Source organism: Schistocerca serialis, unplaced genomic scaffold, assembly GCF_023864345.2.
Source record: "Schistocerca serialis cubense isolate TAMUIC-IGC-003099 unplaced genomic scaffold, iqSchSeri2.2 HiC_scaffold_1261, whole genome shotgun sequence".
NCBI lineage: Eukaryota > Metazoa > Arthropoda > Insecta > Orthoptera > Acrididae > Schistocerca > Schistocerca serialis.
The window spans coordinates 3,468,895-3,490,493 of record NW_026047471.1 but is presented as its reverse complement, the minus strand read 5'-3'; the positions used below and the strand labels follow the sequence as shown (position 1 = coordinate 3,490,493).

The 21,599-nt window shown below is 44.5% G+C and overlaps 1 protein-coding gene across 1 annotated transcript in view; it reads right to left on the bottom strand.

The window, feature by feature from the left end:
• LOC126438146 (glucose dehydrogenase [FAD, quinone]-like) overlaps positions 1 to 21,599 on the bottom strand; it is a 472,618-nt gene that overhangs the window by 331,662 nt on the left and 119,357 nt on the right. The window lies entirely within an intron of this gene.

Sequence of the window (21,599 nt, the reverse complement as noted above, 5' to 3'; positions counted from 1 at the left end):
GTTTATGTTTCATTACAGTATAATACAAAGTATGCAGCTTACGTACATGTTTCTAGTTGTTTACTTTATGTTTCAGATGTTAAGAGGTGCATTAAACTATTGAATCGTGAAGAGTCTTTAAGACTGTGTCTCAAATTTTGTGCTATTGCTAATTTTTGTATCTGTTATAACAGCACTTACATCTGTTCGTGATCACGTTTGTAATAGCAGTTATAAATGTTTGACAGCTTTCTCCAGTGATGTTTTCATGTTGACAATAAATATCACTCGCAGAAAATCGGCGAAAAACGTATATTACAATATTTGTAAAACTGTAGCTTCTTTTTACTTCTCGTTCAAAGATATTTATAATGAGTATTCTACTGTTTTATATGTGTCGTGTAACGTTGTAAATTTATCATTTTTCTTTTAGGATATCAGCGAAATTTTGGATAAATGTTTATGTTTAAGTTCTGTCTGTTTATTAAGAACTCTTATGTCCTTTAGATACCCTATGTAGAATTTTATTGAATTTTCTGTTTTGTCTGCCTTGGGGTTTTTGGTTTTGTAGTTGAACGTAAAATGTAGATTTCTCTCACAGTTCAGGACGTATTCCTTGAACCTTATTCTGAAATTACTACCTGTTTATCAGACGTAAAATTTGCTACAATAATAGAAGAGATCTTGTAAATTCCTGAATTTGAGAAAATAGGGATTTTGGCTTTTCCTGGTTATATATTTATTTTCAAATTAATACTGGTATGAAATGCCAGTTTTAATTTCGTCTTTTTAAATAGACCAGTTTTCTTGAAATCTGGCCACTGTATGGTGGTGTGACGTAGGCACCGGCAAGAAACTTGCTTTCACGCCTCGAGATAGGAATTCTCTCGTAGCGGCCTTCTGTTACACTGCAGGCCACCTACAACCAACCAGAGTCAACTTGGTCTGCACCAACAAGTAGGTAGTGGTGTGCCGCAAGGCCTCCATTTACTGCGAAACATAAATGGCTCACCACTCGTACGAAATAATGAGTGCTATCGACTCGTTCCTCTCTTTTTAGGATTATTTCCGTACATCTGTCAGTGTTTTTGGCTTTTTGTACTGTTCATATAGTTCGAGTACCATTGTGGGTTTGAAATCATTCTGCTGTGCTATGTACTGCAATGATTATATTTCCTTCTGCACTGCACCATTGTCAAGTGATACATTTGTGATTCTGTTGATCAATGGTCTGAAGAAGGCGTATTTATGCGAATTTTGATACCAGCAGCGTTTGTGTATGATAATGTCCGTTGTGGTGGGTTACCTGTACGTTTCAAATCTGTGATAGTTGTTACCGTTACTTATTGTTAAATATCGAAAGTTTATCGATTTATTTATTTCTATTTCAGTTCTGAATTTCATTTCAGGGTGCAAGTTATTTAATTGTTGATGGATTATTTGTATGTCGCCGTTACTGTTTAGCTGTATTAGGATGTCGTTTACATCACTAAGTTGGAGGAATATGTCGGTCGACCTAATAGGCACTTGGGCCCTTCATAAAGACAAAAGTGATCCTAATTGTCAGTCACCTGGTAGCGATGTAGTTCTTACCCATGCCTTTACAGATTTAATGGCACGTCGTGAAGTTAGAGGTAGCATTACAATGTGAAATGGTGGATTGATAAAACTGGTAAGAATCCAAGAAAAAATATTTGTTTCGTAAAGAACTCACCTTGCTTCTAGACATAGTCTCCTTTGAAGGATACGCAGTTGGTCCAGCGATTTTCCATCTTTTTCATCCCATCGGAAATATTAGGTTCCGTCAAAATTCCGCAAAATACTCGTTAACTGAAACTATCACGTCTTCATTTGATGAAAATTTCTTTCCAACAAGCCAAAGCCTCAAGTAAGGGAACAGAAAGAAGTCTGGTGAACTGGTCACCTGAGGAACCAATTCAAAGCTCAATTCATGTACTTTCGCCATTGTTATCGCTGATATGTGAAATGGTACATTATCTTGGAGAAACAGCCTTTTGTGTGTGTCAGCCTTTAATAGGGTCCAGTTATGGTTCTGCCTTTCTCAAAGTAATCGATGAGGGTTATTCCCTGAGAATTCCAAAAGCTAGTGGCCATCATCTCGCCAGTGGACAATATGGTCTTTGCCTTCTTTGGTGTACTTTCAACAGCCCTTGTTCATTTTTTCACCTGCCGCTTAGCCTGCGAAGTGGTGTGGATCCAAGTTTCATAATCATGTCACAAATCGGCGCAAAAATGTCTTGCGGACTGAAAAGTTTGGTAGCTATTGTGTTGAAATGTTGTGCCGGACGCAATTTTGGTCGACCGTAAGCAATCGCGGCCTACACCGCGTACACAGCTTCTTCATACCCGATTCCCCCAACTGGGATGCCTACAGTTTCAGCAATCTCACGAATTTTTATGCGGCGTTCTTGCATTACCGTATCATGGATCTTGTCAATGGTTTCCTTTGTACCATGATGCAGATTCTGTTTTGATTTGTCCGGCAGTCGAGCCATGCAAATGAAAATGTTTAATAACAGCGCAAAACTCGTTTTCCTCCATTTTCAGTCGCAGTCGACACATTGGCCAATTCCGACGGTTATCAACAATGAACTGTAATGCTGTGCATTGTTGAAATTCTTTATATGATCCTTGGAATAATCAAGCTTACCAATCATGAAGGCACAACAATAATGTTCCATTGTTTCGTGGAAAATTACCAGACTTATCAAATTACCCTGCTACATGAAAACAAGTTGAAGGGAACTCTTCTAATCCGCTGGTAATGATTGTGTTTGTGTTACTGAGTACACCTACGCACTTAATCCTCGCCTTGGGCTTTCTCCGTGGTACGCAGCCTCTCCGGCTGACCGAAACGCGGAGAAAGCAGAAGAAAGGACCTGCTTTACATCGGAACAAAGAAAGGAAGAGGCACGGGGAGCTTTGATTCCTAGCAGCTCAGAGCCGTCGGGTAAGAAGCGGAGCGGCGTCCCGCTGCGGCGGTTGTTTTCGGCCAAGTGGCGGTGCTCTCGTCGGCGTGTCTTCACGCTGGTCGCCTGGGAAGCCGACAACAGCCTCCGGGGGCAGCCTGCAGAACGCAGCCGCAAGAAACTCGCGGTCACGCCTCCAGGAAGGAATTCAGTCGCAGCGATCTTCTGTGACACTGCGGGCCAACGACTATCAACCAAACAGAACTTGGTCTGCACCAGCCTGTTGGTAGTCGTGTCCTACAAGGCCTCCACACTCTGAGACACATCTCGCTTTTTATTCGCACGAAGTAATGAATGCGACAGTATATCTCAAATTGATTCCATATTTCGAGATTATCATAAGGATTTTACACCATTTCTCACAAGTGCTATCTAATCATATTGCTTGCTTCTCTCGTATACGTGATTACCACTCACAAGGGAACCTCCCAATCGCATCCCCCTCAGATTTAGTTATAAGTTGGCACAGTGGATAGGCCTTGAAAAACTGAACACAGATCAGTCGAGAAAACAGGAAGAAGTTGTGCGGAACTATGAAAAAATAAGCAAAATATACAAATTGAGTAGTCCATCGTGACTCATCCAGTTGTAACAAAAAAAATGGTTCAAATAGCTCTGAGCACTATTGGACTTAACTTCTAAGGTCATCAGTCCTCTAGAACTTAGAACTACTTAAACCTAACTAACGTAAGGACATCACACACATACATGCCCGAGGCAGGATTCGAACCTGCGACCGTAGCGGTCGCGCGGTTCCAGACTGTAGCGCCTTTAACCTCCTGGCCACACCGGCCGGCTTGTAACAAAAAATTTACGTAATTGCCCTAAAGAGGCTCCACAACCAACTCCATTCCTTCTCACAATGTTTCTCCTCATCATCTCTTAATAGCACTCACACCCTGCCTAGCTGATCTTTTCAACCTGCCACATCCTCCAAAAACCCCTACCAACACTCCACGAAATCCAGAACCTAAACAATCCCAGAACACTGTTGTTAACCTCTCCAACAAAATCCTCAGTGCTACAGGAGTTCAGTCCTATCCACATTCATCTCTACTCCCAGGTTTAACCATGTTGCACTTGTGAAAGACCTATTTTCTCCTACGTTCTTCAGTGGAAAACCTTTTTTGCCACCAAACCCTTCCAACTAAAGCCAATCCAATGCTAACACGGAATCCTGCGTGTCACAGTTCGTACCAGCATCCAACTTTGAACCTCTCATACTCCCACCTAGCCATTTCCTGGTTACCTTCCACGGATTCATAACTTCCAACCTGGTCTCACCATCCTTCCCCAGGTCCCTCGATAAGAACAACAACCTTTCAGCAGAAGAAAGGACTGCCGTAAACGTCCTAAAAACGGATCCTGACCTGATCATCCTTCCGGCAGACAAAGGTTTCACCACTGTTATGATGAACCGAAGTGACTACATGGCAGAGGGTCTAAGCTAGTTGTCCGACACGTCGTTAGTAGTTTGCGATTAATACTCACCGTCATTTTAATCCCCAGCAGTTTCTTGCCAGAAGTGATTCCTCCATTGTTAGATGAACTACATTTGAAAGTCACACCACATGTGCCTCGACCAGGTACTAATGTCCCAACAATTTTTTCGACTCTTAGTTCTAACCATACGTTGCGTCTTATTTTTTATGTGCACTTATGTTTTCGGTCTTGAGAAACCGTTGCAAACACCTTTGGTATTTTTCTTTGAATTCATCCACATATTATCTTCTTCCTCAAGACGCAATGTTTGTCAACAAGGAATTTTGTTGTGGATTAGAGCTTATTTACTTCTTAGCTCTTTCTTTGATCGAGACGGTTGTGCCAACCTTGAACCTCTCACACTCGCACCTAACCATTTCCTGGTCACCTTCCAAGAATTCATAACTTCCATATTTGGCATTCATTCTTTTCTTCAGCTCCGTTTGCTGTTCTGGGTACACTTTTCTTCAGCTCCGTTTGCTGTTCTGGGTACTTCAACAACTCATTAATTAATTGTCAATATCAATGTTCTCAAACAGCAGTAACTGAGATGTTATTTTATTTTATTTTGAAGGTTACCAGTTTCGGCACTCCGTATGCCATCTTCAGCATCCATATGCATCTCTCCATGTAAACGATAACGTCAATATAGTGCCATAGATTCCTGGATGTAGTGAATTCAATCGTTTCACTAGTGCTTCGTTCTATGACTTGATAGCAACTCTATAATTTGTGTACCAGTACAGGTTTTGATGCAGGAACGTCGGCATATGGATGTTTGGATCGGGCTCTGATTCGCGAGCGGCTAGCCAAAGCGGTTAGAACGACCGCTTGCATAAAACGGGAAATCAGGGTTCGAGGCCCTGTCCGGCACAAATTTTCACTGTCGTCATTCTCTTATACAGCTGGTTGATCGTATTCGCAACTGCCAACCCATCTTGTACCATATTGTTCCTTTCATTCTAGTTAAAATATCATCTTGGTACAAGTGTTGCTTTCCTGGCTTTTTTCTGGAGAGTAGATGAGTAAACATCTCCGCTGCTGATTTCCCTGCTGCACTGCTATGAGAAGACGAAGGTCACACTGAATAACAGCAGAGTGCGGTAGGCGGATCTGTGCTGCATCGGACCTTAACCCTCAGTCTACTGAGAGCGGACTTGCTCCTGGAACGATGACGTCAGGCGCGCATATCCCTAGAGACCAACGACCGCAGGCCTGCGGTGACGGCAAACCCGCCTCAGACGTACGCTGTACGCGGAGGCGACTGGCGCTGAGATCTTGTCTCCTCGCGTCGCCCTTCGAGACTCATTTCACCGAGAGCAGGAAACGGCGGGCGGTGGTTTTGCGCAAACCGCCGGTCTCGTCCACTTTCTTCGCACGGGCCGCCTCTTCGCCGCCTCTGCCCCTATTAGCGCTCGTCTGCTGCCCCTTTCACTCGGCACGAGTCTTTGGCAGGGTCACGTCGATTCTCGACCCACGGAGGCGACTGCTCGTGACTTACCTTCAGCCTCTCCCCCCTCCCTCCTTCCCCCTTTCCTCACTCCCTTCCCCAACCAAACCTCGTCAGACAGCTGGAGCCTCACTCTTCCGCATCAGCTTTAAAAGTAGTCGCAGGTGGGAAGCGAACATGAAATAGACATTACTGGTGTAGATTACCCATTTGCTTTGACATAATGTTCAGAAACATATGACAGTAATCTGACAATTAAAAAAATGGTTCAAATGGCTCTGAGTACTACTTAAACCAAACTAACCTAAGGACATCACACACATCCATGCCCGTGGCAGGATTAGAACCTGCCACCGTAGCAGTCGCGCGGTTCCGGACTGAAGCGCCTAGAACCGCTCGGCCACTGCGGCCCGCAAACAATTAAAATTTCACACAATACGCTAAACTGGTTCGAAAGGTACTTGAAAAACAGACACCAATGGTTAGTGGGGACGAAAAGTCGTCCAGGAAGAATGTTCTCCAAGTTGTGTTACCTGTCACCTGTCTTCTTCGTATGTCAGTGATGTCTAGTCGGTTCCGTCCTGTAAATATCATTTCTATGCTGATTACTTCCTGCTTTACCTAAGTGCAAGACCTAAAGACATCAATGCTACAAACATTTTGATGTCTGATGGTCTCTCAATGCTAAGATGGGAGCTGCAATTAAATATGGAACAGCGCCAAATAATTTTAGCTTCCCATGAAAAATTAATGAGTTCAGTCCACTGGAAGCAACAGCCTCCTGTTCTTTCGAGAACCATATGAAAAACCAGGGAATCAACCGAGTATAAATTTGAAGAGCATACTTACAAAGTTCTGCCACCATTTGTCTCTATGACCTCAAGAACTATGTGACCCGTAGGCTTTTGCGATCACTCGTTCTGTCCAGTCTTCACTATTGTGATGCAATCCAATATGGCAAGGGTGGTGAAAATATTACACGATTAGAATTAACCAGAAAGGCTGATCTGCTTTAGGTACGCCCAGTTAGATAAGTTGCGACCGTACGGGTTATGTGATTACCATGTGCCATGTCTGTTTCATTAGCTTCTCAGCTCATATACAATCTGGTACCTTGCATCAGCTGTTAAGTACCTGTCACCCCAGCGTTACACAAACTGGCTGTGACCGTCTATAAAGCAACAGCATTCGGAAAACTACATATCTGTTCTAGCACTCCACCTCTGGAAGAAGCTGTGCAAGGCGCCACTGGGGTTAAGGCTCGAGTCAGTCTAATTTGCCACTGGCGCTGAGTGTACTTACTCAAGGTGCAAGTCCGCAGCTACTATTCGGGTGTATGTAAAGGAATTGTGTGCAAGGAAACGGAAGGGAAGTGTCTGAAGTGCTTGTCCTAAGACATGGATCGTAGTTGTATGCCCAGACTAAACATTAATAATTATTGTGATGGGAACTATTGGTTAGTGTAACGAAACAAGGGTTACAAATTATGTACATTTGTTGGTTCCAAATGCAATGATTGGTCAGAAAAAAACAATAAATGCTCATCTCGGGAGAGTGCATGTACACATATGAACGTGTGATAACGGTGGCTCTCTGGAAGGAGAGGACCCGAAAAGTACTCATAGAATAGACCAAGCACATAAGAAATCGTACTAAGGGATTGTTGATCACTAAATTAAATTGATCACGCTACAGTAACTGATTGATTAATATGAAACAATGCACCTACCATCCCGTACGGTTTCCGTACACAGTTTTTCTGAGAAAGTTACGTCAATTGCATTAGACGAGGGGGTGGGTAGTGTCGAGTTATTAGGCGAAGACGGACGCTGCGATGTGCAGTTTATCAATTCGTACATCGAATACTCCTCTCCAAGTCCGTTCTACTACTGGTGGCGAAGAAGTCCTCTCTGCTCTTCCCAGTGAAGAAGTCCCTCTACCTGCGCCACGCCACGAAGAAGCGCCCCTGATGCTTCGCTCTTCTGCTCCTTCACGATGTGAGCCCTCAAAACTGCCATTTTAGCCAACTCGAGATCGCGAACGTTACTTTTCCATCACGATAACTTCTAACAGTTTTGTTCTGAAAAGTTCGGCGCCACTTTTGGGAAGATTTCAAACGCCGACCTAGACAATTCCTCGTTCCAAAATCTTGCGCGTGCTGTCCTACAGCAAATCGCCACTCTCAAAGATTTTGAGCTCCGACGTATCCAAAGGCGTCCCACCAAACACTGTGTACCTTTGCTCTAGGCGCTGACACCCCGTCGGCACAAGTCAAAAGACTCGCCTCTGGAGGCACCCTTTTACTATTTTACAACAGTTCGATATTACCATACGGGACACACCGTTCGCCTGAGTGGAGAGGAGAGGAGGTGAGGGCTGGGTGAGTTGACCGAATTCAGCACGCAGCCGTTTTCTTTCCCGAGCGTTGCTAATCTTCTCATAGACTCACACCGCCCACTGCCGCAGTTGGATACAACAACGGACGGCTGCACCACAAGGGCTCGGACGGCTGGTGTTTACCGCCCAACACCCTCGTCCGATCACTCTGCTCGGTCGCAGAGGGCGAAGCCAGTGGAAATAATAAGGCCTGTACTTTCAATCCCCGCTTACTACCAGAAGAATAAATCCGACCCTCATTTTAGAATCAAAAGTAATCCTCTACAATCACCATGTACTCCCATAGATAACACCGTTCTGATATACATCGGCATTTAGACCTATCATGTCGAGAAATTAAGTGTTCTGAGTGAAAAAGAATGCTGCAGCCTGACGCGTTTAGGCTGCCCTACACTCTGTGCAGAATTCAGTGCCCTGTTGCTTTACAGAATATGCTGAAGCACTTCCTTCTGTCGCACTCATAAAGTTTCCCCAAAACTAAACTTATACGACTAGTTTTTTACCCTGTCTACTTAAGAGTAGGAAACTCTTTTGAATATAGTTGAAAATTAGCTTCTAAACCTACCATATATATATATATATATATATATATATATATATATATATATATATATATACATATATATACTAAACTGCCGCTCTTAGTAGTGCGGCCTCTCAGTAATGCGGCACATTTCCAGCTTCTATTCGTTCAACCTGAAATGACACCTACAATAATGAAATTTTGTCTGCAACAATGCTGTTAGTATATGATACAATATCTGGACGCCAATTGTGGACGATAGTATGATGTGTCGCCAGCCTTCGGCGTTATGACGACTTGAACTTTGCTGGGGCACTTTCATTGAGGTATCTGAATGTCTGTGGACGAAAGGCAACCCATTCTTTCTCAAGAGGTGAAACGACAGAGGATAGAGGCTTGCACGCTAAGGTCTGAAATGAAGTCCTCGTTCTAATTCCTCTCAGAGGTGTTCCGTTGGGTTCAGGCTGGAATTTTGGGCAGGTCAGACCAATTCAGGAATGTTATTGCCCACAAACAGCTGCCTCACAGATGCTCCCTTGACACGCTGTGTTGTCATGCTGATACAACCATAGACTACGAACTGCTCCTCTAGTGTATGCAGCACACAGTGCTGTAAACTGTGTGCATATTCTTCAGCATTTAGCGTTTTCTTAAGCACAGTATCACGAGAAACACACTCAGAACGTAACACGTCCTCCATACTTCAACTGTTGGCACAACATATGATCACATGTAATGTTGTCCACGCATTCGCCACACCCAAACCCTTCCATAGGATTGCCTCAAGGTATAGTGTGATACATCAGTCGCTCCTAGTCATCCACTCTCCAGTAGCATCAGTCTTCACAGCACTTCAAGTGGCACCTAGTAATGACTACAGAAATGCGTGGCTTATGAAGAGTTCCTCGATCATTGTAACCAAGTCTTTTAAATTGCCTACACATAGTCTTTTTTTTAAAAAAAAGAAACAACCACCTATCACAGTGCTCGACGATCACTGCTTGATCTTGGTTTCGCTGTAGATGTTCCATCGCGTTTCCGCATCACTATCACATCACTAACAGTCGGCTTGGGCAGCAGTAGAAGAGCTCAAATGTCCCTGACGGATCTGTTAGGTGACATCCAACTACTGATCAACTTTAGAAGTCACTGACTTCTGCCGACCTTCCCATTTTGCTGTTACTGCTTTTCTACTGACAACACAATACTCCCCGCTTCCTTTCATACTAGCTGGTCTAGCTTTCGTGACTAGTGGTCAATTCCACATTACAGAGGCATGTCCCGAAACTTCGATCAGCCTGTGTAGTCTGCTCATGTCGTGCTACAAGCAGGTGTTTGAGGCACTGACTTTCAAGAATAATGTGATATATTTGTTGTTGCAGTGTGAGATATATTGTTCGCTAAGAGAAAACATGGCGTTATTCAGGAATTTTATTGATGTTTTGGAATAGAGGAAACCTCCATGAAGGTACATTAGTAATAGAATGACGATTGTTGATAGTGATAACGCGAATAGTGCGACCAGCAATAATTGTGTTCAAATAGTTCAAATGGCTCTGAGCACTATGGGACTCAACTGCTGAGGTCATTAGTCCCCTAGAACTTAGAACTAGTTAAACCTAACTAACCTAAGGACATCACAAACATTCATGCCCGAGGCAGGATTCGAACCTGCGACCGTAGCGGTCTTGCGGTTCCAGACTGCAGCGCCTTTAACCGCACGGCCACTTCGGCCGGCCCAATAATTGTGTGTGAGGAGACATCTCGACGACACATTGCAAGGAAACTTCATCCATTAGAGGGCTACAAAGCTGCTCCAACACATTGTTCACAGTCTGCCTCATTCTGATTTGTGTGTGAGCATGAATACATTCGTTTAATAACTGAGTACCGGACAGATCTCTGAAAATTGGATTCTGTAGTGTCCATGACAGTTTTTGGCAGGGGATGGTTATGTGTATAAACGTGGTAATCCTTGGTGTCTATTGTATGTAGACAGGGTATATTGTACTCTATACTTTAGAATGCTTACGCTATGGTATTTACAACGAAGGAAATATTTCCTCAATTGTTCTCGAAAATATATGGTCAGTGTTACGTCACTAGTTGTTAATGAGAGGAAGACGAATACTGAGAGGAAACAGAAGGACTTGCGGGAGCAGGTTAGTGAAAGGGCAGAAGCTACTGTGAGAAGCATAAATGAAGAGTAGTGAGATAGAAAAACTCTCTAATGGTAGGGTCCTCATCCAAGTGTTGTTGAAAATTCCAACACTGTTTCCATAATATGTTTTTTTTTCCTACATAATTGTGATTTGTTGCAGCTATCCACGCTATTATATCCGGTGAAAGCCGGTTCATCTCTGTGCAACTGTTGCAACCAATATCCAATTGAAGCTGTTTACTGTATTCGCGCCTTGGTCTCGCTCCACAAATTTTACTTCCCGCATTTTCTACCCTTGCGGAATTGACGTTGCCTTGATGCCTCATGATGTGCCCCTTCATATGATCCTTTCTTTCAGTCAAATTGCGCCATAAATTTCTGTTTCCCGGTTCGATTCAGTACCTCTTTTATTTTATCTTGATCAGTATTCTGTAGCGCCATACTTTAAAAGCTTGTCTTCTTACCTGGACTGTTTATCATCTAGGTTTCACTTCTGTAGAGAACAAAAACCTTCAGAAAAGACTTCTTAACACTTAAACTTTTATCGGACTTACAGGGTTGTACAGCCTATCTATTTAAATGTTTGTCATGGAGTGTTAATAAAAACTCGAAAAAAAACAGTTAGTACCATTCGAAGACAGTGAGAAAGTTGTTTTAGTTTCTCCAGTTGTAAAAAATTATTATCTTTCTTCAGTTGCTCCCGGCGTACTTCAAGACGAAATAGTTCATACGTCCAGCGGATACAGCGTTTCAGCAAGCGATCATTCTGCCCTCATCAGGTGTGATGAAAAGACTGCCTCCCCCTCACCGTGCCTTCCCTATCGTTCCAGCGCCACCCACCGATCTGCATTTCTATCCGCCGTGCCGAAATAAGCGTGGTGGTTGGGCAGCACCTCTGCTGTTCCTCCACCTGCCCTGAAGTCAGTCAGTTTGTGATACCTCCTTCCTTCTTCTTAATCAGACTAACTGCGGGGTTCCAAGCCTTACTAAAGACATAGTTACTATCAAGACTGATCAGCGGTTCTCTTATTCGAATCTCGATGGATTCTTTAATGACACTGTCAGAGCCTTAGTATGGTCATAACCCATTCCGTGTACAGAGACAGTGTTCCACGACTACCGACTTGTTAGGCTGCCGTAATCTGGTGCGCTCTTGGTGTTCTCTGCGACGCTGACAGGGTATCTTGGTAGATCCCGTAGTCCGACGTCATATTTTACACTACATTGGGATGCGCGTGTTTTTTCTGGCGGGTGGAAGACTATCTTGGTGCTACCTGAAAATTCGTCCTATCGTCCTAGATGATGCGCCACAAGAAGGAATAAACGTAATGGCTGCGTACTCATGAAATTCTCTTCAGTTTCCAGAGGATGTATGACGTAGGGCTCTTCTAATTTGCCAGTCCTTGTAGCAGTTTTAGTAGAAAATATCAATTGGCTCATGGCAATAGCATTTTGAAGGCCTACTGGACTCTGATTTGTGGGCTTATTTGCCAGTCCCTCTGTTACGGTTAAATGGTTGAAATGGCTCTGAGTACTGTGGTACTTAACATCTGAGGTCATCAGTCCCCTAGAACAGAACTACTGAAACCTAACTAACCTAAGGACATCACACACATCCATGCCCGAGGCGGGATTCGAACCTGCGACCGTAGTGGTCACGCGGTTCCAGACTGAAGCGCCTAGAACCGCTCGATCACACCGGTCGGCGTTACGGTTGAGATCAGATCTTAATTTTATTCGATAATCTCTGAAAAAGTACTGTAAGAGAGGTAGAATGCTGGCTCAACTGAAGGAGAAGCATTTACTGACAGTGGCTTTAGATGAAGAAATGTGAACTATTAAAAAAAGTAAAAAAAGAAAACACATACACAGACATAAGAAACGGAGATGTTTTATTTCCAGTCTCCTCCAACAGGTAACTATTACCATACCTACAGTGCCAGTTTAGAGATTTGCGGCAACTTCCTGCACTTGACAAGAGCCGACAGAGCATGATAAAGCGCCAGCTCAAAGGCGTGTATTATATTAACTGCTAGACATCTGAAACTCATTGCACTGAGCCACGTATTTCTCACGTGGCCAAAACGTGTGGCAATAGGTTCTGTTAATTCGGTGCTTGGACCTCGCGCGTTCCAGAACAGATGAATTAGTGCCCTGTCGGTTATGAAATCCCAAGCGGAAACCGCACGACCGTTATTAAGTAGGATAGCTTCCCGACAGCTAATCTCTGTACCAACACCTTTACGCTAATTGCTTTTCGAAATAAATGATCGATGACGTTGAAACTTGAGTTGCCCTCAACACCGGCAAGTTTTAATGTCGATAGTTTCGTGAGTCGTCTATGTGTGCCGTATACGCCCAGCATAGACATCTTCCGCTGCGGCTCTCGCAAGACGATTATGCAAACGTCCCACGCAACACACTCTGTTCACAAGGAACGGGCGTGTATGATGGCACTTGCGTGCGCAGCGCAACGCGAGAGTTACGTTCCTAGTAAATCTAGCGCAACGGCGTCATTAAGAGCAGCAGAGGAAGTCTGGCACCGTGTGAGAAGGAGCTGAAGAAATGTAGTATTATTACACTGAACTGCCGCTATTCACACACTGTAAGGAAATATTTTAACGACTTTTCAGGCATCATTTCTTCACTCATATGTCAGGCAAATCATTTACTTCTTCAGACTTAGAAACCTCTATCAGAAATTACTTCCCTCACCTCTTCCTGAAAATACATATTTGGCCAACCATTCCACACATCTCTGTCTCTCTCTCTCTCTCTCTCTCTCTCTCTCACTCCCAGCTAACAATGTTTACGTTTCACTTGACTACCAATCGAAATTTGGAACTCCCAAGAGCAATTTTTTATAGCTGCTACTTTTCCCTCGTCAATACCCACCAATATTATTAGGCGTTTTTAATATAATAAAACGGCAGTATTTTCTTAAATACACTACTGGCCTTTAAGATTGCTAAACCAAGAAGAAATGCAGATGATAAACGGGTATTCATTGGACAAATATATTATACTAGAACTGACATGTGATTACATTTTCACGCAATTTGGGAGCGTAGATCCTGAGAAATAAGTACGCAGAACAACCACCTCTGGCCGTAATAACGGCCTTGACACACCTGGGCATTGAGTCAAACAGAGCTTGGATGGCGTGTACAGGTACAGCTGCCTATGCAGCTTCAACACGATACCACAGTTCATCAAGAGTAGTGACTGGCGTATTGTGACGAGCCAGGTGCTCGGCCACCATTGACCAGACGTTTTCAGTTGGTGAGAGATCTGGAGAATGTGCTGGCCAAGGCAGCAGTCGAACATTCTCCGTATCCAGAACGGCCCGTACAGGACCTGCAACATGTAGTCGTGCATTATCTTCCTGAAATGTAGGGTTTCGCAAGGGATCGAATGAAGGGTAGAGCCACGGGTCGTAACACATCTGAAATGTAACGTCCACTGTTCAAAGTGCCGTCAATGCGAACAAGAGGTGACCGAGACGTGTAACCGGTGGCACCCCATACCATCTCGCCGGGTGATACGCCAGTATGGCGATGACGACTACACGCTTCCAATGTGCGTTCACCGCGATGTCGCCAAACACGGATGCGACCATCATGATGCTGTAAACAGAACCTGGATTCATCCGAAAAAACGACGTTTTGCCATTCCTGCACCCAGGTTCTTCGTTAAGTACACCATCGCAGGCGCTCCTGTCTGTGATGCAGTGTCAAGGGTTACCGCAGCCATGGTCTCCGAGCTGATAGTCCATGCTGCTGCAAACGTCGTCGAACTTCGTGTAGATGGTTGTTGTCTTGCTAACGTCCCCATCTGTTGACTCAAGGATCGAGACTTCGATGCACGATCCGTTACAGCCATGCGGATAAGATGCCTGTCATCTAGACTGCTAGTGATACGAGGCCGTTGGGATCCAGTACGGCGTTCCGTATTACCCTAATGAACCCATCGATTCTATATTCTGCAAACAGTCATTGGATCTCGACCAACGCGAGCAGCAATGTCGCGATACGATAAACCGCAACGCCGATAGGCTACAATCTGACGTTTATCAAAGTCGGAAACGTGATGGTACGCATTTCTCCTCCTTACACGAGGTATCACAACAATGTTTTACCAGGCAACGTCGGTCAACTGTTGTTTGTGCATGAGAAATCGGTTGGAAACTTTCCTCATGTCAACACGTTGTAGGTGTCGCCACCGGCACTAACCGTGTGTGAATGCTCTGAAAAGCTAATCATTTGCATATCATAGCATCTTCTTCCTGTCGGTTAAATTCCGCGTCTGTAGCACGTCATCTTCGTGATGTAGCAATTTTAATGGCCAGTAGTGTATGTTATTTTGTTCATGTCGGAATAGGTAACCCTTTGAAAATTCGCACTGTGGATCTTAAAGCACCACTCTGACTATTCGAGCTCCTCACCCACGCCGTGAAGGCCCAAGGGATGTCTACCGACATCCGCGTCATCCTCTGACGGACGACGTCATGCGGGTACGGTATGGAGGGGCATGTGTTCAGCACACTTTTACTGATAGCTGTCGTTTTTTACTGGTGCAACGTGCTGGTAGAATCAGCTTTTCGAAACATGTCTTTTCTGATTTGCTGAATCCTAAGAATGACTATGCAAGTAGAGCCTACATTCGCTTGACTCGAACAAGTACCAGACACAAAATTTCCGATTAGCGGGTTAAATTTATTCAACATTAATTAATTAAACTCATAAAAAGATACATTCTCAAAGATAATTTGATGATTTAATAAAATACCAATCTTTATATTGGATATACAATAATCATGATAAATTTCATTGAAACATTTTTGAGAGAAGGTGCAAACTGATTGACTTTAAGGATCCCGTGAAGGGACCAGAATGACGCTTTGAGATGTAATACCAACAAATTTAGCAATAATTAACATTTATTTCCTCATTAAAAGTAACACATACACACAGACGTTAAGTTACACTACTGGCCATTAAAATTGCTACAACACGAAGATGACGTGCTACAGACGCGAAATTTAACCGATAGGAAGAAGATGTTGTGATATGTAAATTATTAGCTTTTCAGAGCATTCACTCGGCGCCGGTGGCACACCTACAACGTGCTGACATAAGGAAAGTTTCCAATCGATTTCTCATACACAAATAGCTGTTGACCGGCGTTGCCTGGTGAAATGTTGTTGTGATGCCACGTGCAAGGAGGAGAAATGCGTACCATCACGTTTCCGAGTTTGATAAAGGTCGGATTTTAGCCTATCGCGACTGTGGTTTATCGTATCGCGACACTGCTGCTCGCGTTGGTCGAGATCCAATGACTGTTGGCAGAATATGGATTCGGTGAGTTCAGGAGGGTAATACGGAACGCCGTGCTGGATCCCAACGGCCTCGTATCACTAGCAGTCGAGATGACAGGCATCTTATCCGCATGGCTGATTGCAGCGACGCCTCGATCCCTGAATCAGCAGACAACAACCATCTCCACGGACAGTTCGACGGCGTTTGCAGCAGCATGGACTATTAGTTCGGAGATCATGGCTGCGGTTACCCTTGACGCTATATCGCAGACAGGAGCGCCTGCGATGGTGTACTCAACGACGAACATGGGTGCACGAATGTCAAAGCGTCATTATTTCGGATTAACCCAGGTTCTGTTTACAGCATCATGATGGTCGGATCCGTGTTTGGCGACATCGAGGTGAACGCACATTGGGTGTATTCGTCATTGCCATACTGGTGTATCACCCAGCGTGATGGTACGGGGTGCCATTGGTTACACGTCTTGGTCACCTCTTGTTCGCATTGACGGCACTTTCGACAGTGGTCGTTACATTTCAGATGTGTTACGAACCGTGGCTCTACCCTTCATTCGATCCCTGCGAAACCCTACATTTCAGGAAGATAATGCACGACTACATGTTGCAGGTCCTGTACGGGCCCTTCTGGATACAGAGAATGTTCGACTGCTGCCTTGGCTAGCACATTCTCCAGATCTCTCACCAATTGAAAACGTCTGGTCAATGGTGGCGGAGCCACTGGCTCGTCACAATACGCCAGTTACTACTCTTGATGAACTGTGGTATCGCGTTGAAGCTGCATGTGCAGCTGTACCTGTACACGCCATCCAAGCTTTCTTTGACTCAATGCCCAGGCGTATCAAGGCTGTTATTACGGCCAGAGGTGGTTGTTCGGGGTACTGATTTCTCAGGGTGTATGCACCCAAGTTGCGTGAAAATGTGATCACATGGCCGGCCGTTGTGGCCGTGCGGTTCTAGGCGCTTCAGTCTGGAACCGCTCGACCACTACGGTCGCAGGTTCGAAGCCTGCCTCGAGCATGAATGTGTGTGATGTCCTCAAGTTAGTTAGGTTTAATTATTTCTCAGTTCTAGGGGACTGATGACCACAGATGTTAAGTCCCATAGTGCTCAGAGCCATTTTTTTTTTATAAGCACATGTCAGTTCTAGTATATTTGTGCAACGAATACCCGTTTATCACCTGCATTTCTTCTTGGTGTAGCAATTTTAATGGCCAGTAGTGCAAAACACAGTTACTTGGTATGCTGGCGGGTGGATCTCATCACATGGTACATTATACAAAGCAGCGACTGGACCAACACGTGTAGGACAAGTCTGCTAAATTACTGGTTACGATTTATCAAGATCACACACACCACTTTCACACTGATCACTCACACAACGAAAAACAGACTTTAGAAGAATTCTTCCCTGCTCCGCACGTGAGCTTTCTGGGTCAGAGCGCGTTTGGCTTTAACGGTCAATTTCAGAGAACAAAGCCCACTTCTGAAATTCCGTGAAACTCAGAAATTTTGTAAATAAATTTACCGGGCATGAGCACTTCTACTCCGCGATAAAAATGATGCTTTAGTTCCCACACGAGAGGTGTTTACGTCTTATCCAAGCCCCTTAGTTTACAAAGAAACAAACGTGGTACAGCAGAGTACGGACTACCAAGTTTGTGGGAGTGAAATACGAATTGGACGGTAAATTAATAGAATCTTAACACAAGCATTCCACAAAGTACACGACACATTCATACGTAATACACGTAACTAACTAAAACTGTACATCACGTTGCGTCACCTCTCGGTCACGTCAAGTTGCAGTTGCAATAAAGGTCTGATCGAACAAACTGAAGACTAATGAAATTAGTACCGTTCGTTGACGGAAATAATTAGTGCGTCAAGAATATCAATGCCACGTCCCAGAGTGCCTGCCGGAAACTCAAGCAAAGCTAACACTTACACATTTCAATTTAGCACCACAGATATTAGAGCGTCCTTACTCACCGGCGGTCTAGGCAACAGTAAAACTAACCTGCCCCGTCGCTAGGGTCTACACAGTAACACGGAAGGGCCCAGGGAGCGTAAGCTGTTTCCACCTGTAGCAGCCTCGTAATGGATGTTGACCAGTGGCCACTGCTGCCACTAGAGGTAGCCGTGTTCAAAGCTCTGCTCAATGATTGGCTTAACTGCCCTTAACATTCAAGGAAACCCGCCGGTAACTAGGGAAACCTGAGGTGCCGGCTACAGACAAACCACAATTCATACTAGCAGTTCATTTTAGTGTACCTCTGACACGAATAAAGAAGAGTAGCAGACGACAACGGGGACAGGAAAGATATGGCATGAATACATGGTATTGGATTACACAGATACACAGAACGTAGTTATGAATTTGAAATCTAAAAAGACAGTCTCCTTTGGCTTTGAAATGCCGTTGTAACATCACGCACTGCCGTCCATCTTTCTCTCCAAGCATAGTCACACGGAACGTCATTCAGAATTGTAGCAAAACCGAAGGTTGCTTTCCAAGATCAATGGAACGCCTCACAGGGAGACATTTCAACTGGTATCCCGGCTTTTTTGCAGACTTTCCAATCGCGGAGCCGCTACTATTCAGCCACGTATAGCGTCTCAGTTGGCATCACGAGGCTAAGCGCTCTCCGTACCAGTCCTCCAACCAAGGAAAAACATTTGGCAGTACTAGGAGTCGAACCAAGGTCCCACATATGGCAGCCATCTGCGCTGACCACTCAGCTACGGAGGTGGACGTTTGCTGCAATTGCTCATTAGTAATTTATCATTAATGACACAGAAATTCGAGATTCCTCTCATGAAGATTGCCCTACAAGAATGATAGATTATGCAGGATAATAAGCCGTACACTGGAGAGACGACAAATTAAGAGAGTTTCGCTCAGGTTATTTACGAGTGTGTAGCCGTATTACCTACGCTGGTGATGGTACTGGTTCACTTTTGCTTGATAGTTTGTATGATAAGCTCAACCATTACGTTACCATACCTGATGAAATTGCGGCTGTTGATTTATTTCTGGCTACGTATACATATCAGCTGTCGCTCTATCGACCCTCCTAGGAAGGATGGATGACGTGAAAAGAGGAAGATAATGACCACGGTCTACCACGAGACTGAATTCCACCTGTTGGCGTTATGGCCATGTAACACTGTAAGAAACGTGTATATGCAGAGCAGAGAGAGTAGGAAATCATTCCAACGGCGCTAAGGACCACAAATGGAGAAAACCACTGACGAAAACATTTTGACAACCAGCAGCCGCTATGGCCTGGCGAATCGGAACGAGCGTTTCATTAACGGGGCGATTAGTTAGCTGTTGGTGTGCTACCATTTTAAGCATCTATGGAAAGCGTGAGGCCTGTGATGGTAATCGAAAGCACCACGACAGCTGTAGATTACGTAAACATCATTGCAGACCACGTGCATCCCTTCATGCTTGATGCCTTACCTGACAGCGATAGTATCATCCTGCAGGATCGTTTCAGAAGTTAGATCCGCCCGATCTGAATCCGATGGAACCCATCTGAGACTCTATTGGGGGACAGCTTAAAAATGGTTCAAAGGGCTCTAAGAACTATGGTACTTAACATATGAGGCCATCAATGCCCTAGACTCAGAACTACTTAAACCTGACTAATCTAAGGACATTACACACATCCATGCCCGACGCAGGATTCGAACCTGCGACGGAACATCAGCGTGGTTCTGGACTGAAGCGCCTGGAACCGCTCGGCCGGGCGACAGCTCCGAGTCCACGGATCACTGATCCATATTTTACTGTAATTGCGTGATACCTCCGGGAACCTACCAAGGACTTGTTGGATTCATGCCATGCAGATTTGCTGCTGCATTACAGTCCATAGGTGTACCAATACGTAATTACGCAGGTGGTTATATACCTCGAACATAACTGCAGGTTTAACGTTTAAAAGCGAGGAAATTGCCTGTGTTTCGATAATATTTGTTTATTAGTTCATTATACATATTTGTTACTTGTACCTTCTGTTATTACTTCATGATGGGCCAATAAGCCGAAAATAAATGTTAATGGAGAGCAAATGTCTTACGTAATATTCCTGGCAAAGTTATCTCCGTTAGATAGCTCACATTAGTAATCCAAAGCGCAGTTCGATCTTCGACTGTTCATAGAATATCCTGTGGTTCCTAACCTCATATTCAATAGTTATTGTATCCTGTGAGAAAGGTCTCGACAGCTTAAGGCAAGAGCATACGAGAACGAGATTTTCACTCTGCAGCAGAGCGTGCGCTGATGCGAAACTTCCTAGCAGATTGAAACTGTGTCCGGACCGAGTCTCGAACTCGACGAGATACTGACGGCAGTAATGCTGTGAGGACGGGTTCCGAGTCGAGTTTGAGTTGCTAAGTTGGTAGAGCACTTGCCCACGAAAGGCAAAGATCCCGAGCTCCGTTCCGGAACACACTTTTTAAGTTCCAGGAAGATTCAGAAGCACGTCACTTCCGGCATCAGGTATCAGATCATACTTGACTCAACACTTAGTCTTTCAAACATATATAAACAGCAATGTCAAGTTACAATAACAAAATAAAAAATGTCACACCTATGCCTTGAGGGGTAATACGTAGTGCTGTTCAAATATTTGAAAGGAGTCGCGTTATGGGCCTGCGGGAGTCTGGGTGGAAGTAACTTACTAACCGGTGTACATCTTGGGCACAATGTTACAGTGGTACGTCGCTGCTTTCATGAATGATCTGTGGAACTTTCCAACACCTGTAGACCAGGTTCGGGACGTCCACATAGTATAGAGACACGTTAAGATCGATGCGAAATTTGCGAGCAGCGGTGGCCGACCGAACATCCCCCAGGGACGAAGTACTGGAACCTATTGCACCTGGTGTTTCACCAGGGACCACTGCGAAGCATCCGCAGGACTATTACCCCGTGTGCCTCCAACCAGGATATCGCTGACACCACTACACCTCCAAGCACAGGTACTGAGTTGTGGAATGGCGCTCTGTTGTCTTCAGTGATGAGAAGAGTTTCTGTCTGTAATGGATATAACACGTGTACGGCGTAGTCCAGCTTGTGGAGTACACACAGGTACCACTCCAGGCTTTGGCGTCACAAATTGCGGACACATTCGGTGTTTCTGTGGGATAAAGACCCGCTACATTTCACGGACTGTTATTCTACTGCCACTTCGACAGAAAGGTGATGCGCTTTTTCATCACGTCTGCCTAAGGCTGTTGCAACACGCTCTTCGTGGAGTATAACAACAGCC